Source organism: Coregonus clupeaformis, unplaced genomic scaffold, assembly GCF_020615455.1.
Source record: "Coregonus clupeaformis isolate EN_2021a unplaced genomic scaffold, ASM2061545v1 scaf0414, whole genome shotgun sequence".
Classification (NCBI taxonomy): domain Eukaryota; kingdom Metazoa; phylum Chordata; class Actinopteri; order Salmoniformes; family Salmonidae; genus Coregonus; species Coregonus clupeaformis.
The window spans coordinates 264,493-270,538 of record NW_025533869.1 but is presented as its reverse complement, the minus strand read 5'-3'; positions in this window follow the sequence as shown (position 1 = coordinate 270,538).

The window sequence follows — 6,046 nt, the reverse complement described above, 5'->3', positions numbered from 1 at the left end:
ACTGTAAGTCGCTCTGGATAAGAGCGTCTGCTAAATGACGTAAATGTAAATGTAACTCAATTTCGAGTCTCATAGCAAAGGGTCTGAATACTTATGTAAATAAGGCATTTCTGTTTTTATTTTTTAATACATTTGCAAATATTTCTAAACCTGTTTTTGCTCCGTCTGAAATACTTTCAAGGCCCTCTAGATGCAAGCTCTTTCTGAAGGCCCTCTCCAAAAGGGGGAGGCTTGATCAATACCGTCTCAAACCTACTTTCACTAATTATCTGGAAGGGTCTCAGAAAGAACTTGCATCTAGAGTGCCTTGGAAAGTGTTTCAGACCCCTTGACTTTTTCCACATTTTATTATGTCACAGCTTTATTGTAAAATGGATGTAAACATTTGCTGTCCTTAAGCCATTTTGCCACAACTTTGGAAGTATGCTTGGGTTCATTGTCCATTTGGAAGACTCATTTGCGACTAAGCTTTAACTTCCTGACTGATGTCTTGAGATGTTGCTTCAATATATCCACATAATTTTCCTTCCTCATGATGTTTAAAAGCACAATCAATTTAGTGTATGTAAACTTCTGAACCACTGGAATTGTGATACAGTGAATTATAAGTGAAATAATCTGTCTGTAAACAATTGTTTGAAAAATTACTTGTGTCATGCACAAAGTAGATGTCCTAACCGACTTGCCAAAACTGAAAAACAAGTATAATGACTCCAACCTAAGTGTATGTAAACTTCCGACTTCAACTGTAAGGTCCCACGGTTGACAGTGCATATCAGAGCAAAAACCAAGCCATGAGGTCAAGGAATTGTCCGTAGAGCTCCGAGACAGGATTGTGTCAAGGCACAGATAAGGGGAAGGGTAGCATTGAAGGTCCCCAAGAACACAGTGGCCTCCATCATTCTTAATGGAAGAAGTTTGGAACCAGAGCTGGTCGCCCGGCCAAACTGAGCAATCGTGGGAGAAGGGCCTTGTTCAGGGAGGTGACCAAGAACCCGATGGTCACTCCTGACAGAGCTCTAGAGTTCCTCTGTGGAGATGGGAGAACCATCTCTGCAGCACTCCACCAATCAGGCCGTAATGGTAGAGTGGCCAGACAGAAGCCACTCTCAGTAAAAGGCACATGACAGCCCGCTTGGAGTTTACCAAAAGGCACCTAAAGACTGGTAAGGCAATAAATAGGCCATAGTGCAAAAATAGTTACAATTTCAGTATTAACACTGGAATGATAGATGTACAAAAGATGATGTGCAAATAGAGATACTGGGGTTCAAATGAGCAAAATAAATAACAATATGGGGATGAGGTAGTTGGGTGGGCTAATTTCAGAATGGCTGTGTACAGGTACAGTGATCGGTAAGCTGTTCTGACAACTGACGCTTAAAAGTTAGTGAGGAGATAAGAGTCTCCAGCTTCAGAGATTTTTACAGTTCGTTCCAGTCATTGGCAGCAGAGAACTGGAAGGAATGGCGGCCAAAGGAGGTGTTGGCTTTGGGGATGACCAGTGAGATATACCTGCTGGAGCGCAGACTACGGGTGGGTGTTGCTATGGTGACCAGTGAGCTAAGATTTGCCTAGCAGTGATTTATAGATGACCTGGAGCCAGTGGGTTTGGCGACGAATATGTAGTGAGGGCCAGCCAACAAGAGTGTACAGGTCACAATGGTGGGTAATATATGGGGCTTTGGTGACAAAACGGATGGCACTGTGATAGACTACATCCAATTTGTGTTGGAGGCTATTTTGTAAATGACATCGCCGAAGTCAAGGATCGGTAGGATACACAGTTTTACGAAGGCATGTTTGGCAGCATGAGTGAAGGAGGCTTTGTTGTGAAATAGGAAGCCGATTCTAGATCTAACTTTTGATTGGAGATGCTTAATGTGAGTCTGGAAGGAGAGTTTACAGTCTAACCAGACACCTAGGTATTTGTAGTTGTCCACAGCGTCAGTTGTCAGAGCAGCTTACCGATCACTGCACCTGTACACAGCCATTCTGAAATTAGCACACCCAACTACCTCATCCCCATTTATTTTGCTCATTTGCACCCTCAGTATCTCTATTTGCACATCATATTTTGCACATCTATCATTCCAGTGTTAATACGAAATTGTAACTATTTTGCACTATGGCCAGTTATAGGCCTTACCTCCATAACTTACTACATTCACACACACTGTATATATATTTCTGTTGTATTTTTGACATGCCGTGTGTGTGGTTAAAACAGAGGTTTTGGTGTAGACGGTGAGGGTGGAGACCTTGCTGCATCCCAAATGGCACCCTATCCCCTATATAGTGCACTACCTTTGACCAGAGGCACTTCTTTTGACCAGGGCCCATAGGGGTGCCATTTCAGAAGCACACTTGTCATTTGGTTGATAACGGTTTTGTTATCTATAAGTAAACAGAGTGCATGGCCCTGAAAATGGTCTGAAGTGTAACACCTGAGGGTTGGTTATCAACCTTCTCAGAATCCATCTGTCCAGCAGAAATAGTGAAATTGAAAAAAGTGCATGATGACCAAAGACACCACAAGGGTTATCACAGGCTTTAGAAACACAATGAGACAAAGTATCTGCATGCAAATCAAACTGCATTGGTAGCAAACCATAACAAACCCTTAATGTCACAGTAACAAAGGAGGTGTGAACTCAAAAGTACCTAAGAAAAAAAATTGTTCATGCCAAATGTGCGAAGGCATGATGTCTGTTTGTTTAGTTGTTGAGTGGAAACTTCGGACCACAGAGATCTTTGTACGTGTTGTTTTCCATCCCTGTTCACACCAGCGAGGTGACACTGACCACAGGCCGAGGATGTTGTGTCTGCAGCGAATGCATCAGATGAGAGTCTGCAGAGATCATTGACACCTGCCTCTGTACACTCAACATTAGAGCAGTAGGTCTATTGTTTATGGATGCATTCACTGTGTATGCTAATACATCATGGATGCACTATGACTGAAGTTGGCCTACAAGTGCTCCAAAGTGTTGAAGATGTTGAATATAACATATTTTATGGTCATTTTGAACATAGCCCACTAAAGTATAGTTATTGTACTAAACAGCAGATGGAACAAATCTAGTCTAAAAACCTGGGGTTAGTTTGGTTTTGGTTAAGCATTAATAGTCTGGCGGTATGGATGGAAAGAGATGTGAGGCCTGATTGGTGAGAAGAGAGTGTGTGGTTTAGATGCAGAGAGAGAGAGAGAGAGAGAGAGAGAGAGAGAGAGAGAGAGAGAGAGAGAGAGAGAGAGAGAGAGAGAGAGAGAGAGAGAGAGAGAGAGAGAGAGAGAGAGAGAGAGAGAGAGAGAGAGAGAGAGAGAGGGAGAGAGAGAGAGAGAGAGAGAGAGAGAGAGAGAGAGAGAGAGAGAGAGAGAGAGAGAGAGAGAGAGAGAATAAAGTCAGTACAGCTGATCTGACAACTTCTGTCTGTAGCGTCCGAACAGTTTTGGCTACACAACAATGTGAGACTGTCACGAACATGTACATGTCAGTTTATTACTCTAGGCCACCCACAGGACTCACAAGACTCGTCTGAAGGTCTCCCAGTACCAGTTGAAAAAATGGAGACAGTTTAGTGCCAAAAATAATACATGTACAAAAATATATATATAAAACATCCCGATATTTCTTATATCTCAGATAAAGGACCGACACTTCAGAACAAACTTCCTTTTGATATTTTTTGTGGGACTAGCTGTTGTTCAATGTAGTGAATCTGTTATTTAATGAGTTTATATGGCTAATAGCAGTAACGGCAAATTACATTTTTCATCCAATATTTTTTTCATATTTTGGGGGGATACTTCAAGGGATCTTAACATTTTAAATCAAATAGCTTAAGGATCCATGGTATGACCTGCTTAACACAATTCTGTAAGGGTTGGTGTGAGGTGTGACCCAGGTGCGGTGCAGGATAGACAGTAGGCAGTAGGCAGAGATGGTGAAACAAGGATCTTTACTGGTGGTCCCAAAACCAGGATACAAATTAAAGGACTTGTCACGATAAAGTAAAGGAGGAGCAAATTGGTCTCCAAAAATAGGCTGACAGCAAACATATGAAATACTAACTACAACTGAAAACAACAATGAAACAGGGAGAACACTTCTCAAGTACCTGTACATATGTCTCGCGATCAGACACTGATTAATACTGTTTGGCATCGAGGAACTAGCAGAGAACACAGAGCAAGGGAACACAGGGAAGTGAGGGCATCAATACACAGGTGAACAGGTAGACACAGGTGACACAATAGGATAATTATTAGTCCAGACTGTGAGTGAGGAGGTGCCTACAGTTGTCGGAGGATGACACCTAGTGGGTCGCTCCAGTTCTACGAACCCCCCCGACGAACGGAATGTTGCTATCAGCCCTGGGTTCAGAATGTCCCTCCTGGGCACCCAGGACCGCTCCTCTGGCCAATAACCTACCCAGTCCACCAGAAATAGGAGACCCTCCCCACCCTGCCGACAGGCCAGAGCCGCCTCCCGGGCATAGTTCCCCGACACCACCCGAGAGGTGCTCGAACACCTTGCGTAGCTCCAGTGTGAATTGGTAGGAGTCAGAACACGCCGGAGTATGGCTCTCCCACTCCGGCGGAAGCCCAGGAAAGGGCCCGACCCGTCAACAGAGTGATAATGTAGGCCACCCGGTCCTGCTCCGGGGAAGGAGGAGTGTTGTTGGCTGAACACCAGGGAACACTGGGTGAGGAATTCCCTGCAGCCCCTGGACGTCCGTCGTACCTCTCCGGAGGTGGTAGACGGGGTTCCCGTGGTGTCCAGGCGAGATGGAGACGCCGCTGCCACTACTTCCACTCCGCCAGCTGCCGGGGCTGGTCGGGTGTCCACCCGGCTCTGCACGGCGATCGTCAACTGGCGGAGATTCTCGTGATCTGCTGCAGGCTGTGGTTGTGCTGGGTCAGCATAGCTCCCTGTGCTGCCAATGCGCTATGATACTGTGCTGCCTCCGCTGGGTCCATATTGGCTCTGTTTTCTGTAAGGGTTGGTGTGAGGTGTGACCCAGGTGCAGTGCAGGATAGACAGTAGGCAGTAGGCAGAGATGGTGAAACATGGATCTTTACTGGTGGTCCCAAAACCAGGATACAAAGTAACGGACTTGTCACGATAAAATAAAGGAGGAGCAAATTGGTCTCCAAAAACAGGCTGACAGCAAACATACGAAATACTAACTACGACTGAAAACAACAATGAAACAGGGAGAACACTTCTCAAGTACCTGTACATACGTCTCACGATCAGACACTGGTTAGTACTGTTTGGCATCAGAAACTAGCAGAGAAAAACAGAGCAAGGGGAATACAGGGAAGTGAGGGCATAAATACACAGGTGAACAGGTAGACACAGGTGACACCAATAGGATAATGATTAGTCCAGACTGTGAGTGAGGAGGTGCCTAAGGTTGTCGAAGGATGATACCTAGTGGGTCGCCTCCAGAACTGCGACCCCCTCCTGTAACACAATTCCATATGTTAGCAACTTTTGACCTAAATCCAATGACAAGGTAAAACACATTTATATTTCAAGTTGAATTCACGTTAGTTGATAACTCAACCAAATTGAAATCAAAACTAGCCATGGCACTGACGTCTGTGCCCAGTGGGAAAGCTGTGCATAGATGCAGTACACACAGGCTCTAATCGTTGACTTGATTGAACCAGGCTGCTCCTTGTCCCACAGTCTTTGCAGCATTGCAGCACTGGAGGGTGAAATTTATCCCATTATGGATCACCATAGTCTGAGACTGAGAAACCAGAACTGGGACCAACTGGTGAGATTTATCCCATTTGGATCACCATAGTCTGAGAAACCATAACTGGGTCCAAACCTGAAGCACAGATAATATACATTAAAGGGGGAATCAGCAGTTGATTCATTAATTTTTGGACTTATAAATTAATTATGTGTGCCCGTTGATTCTTGAAGAATATAACTTCTAAATGCCTCAGGAGCATAGTTCAACAGTCGCTCCCCATCAGAACCCAAACTATAAGCTTGTTTTACTCCAACGCTTGTAAACAAAGAAA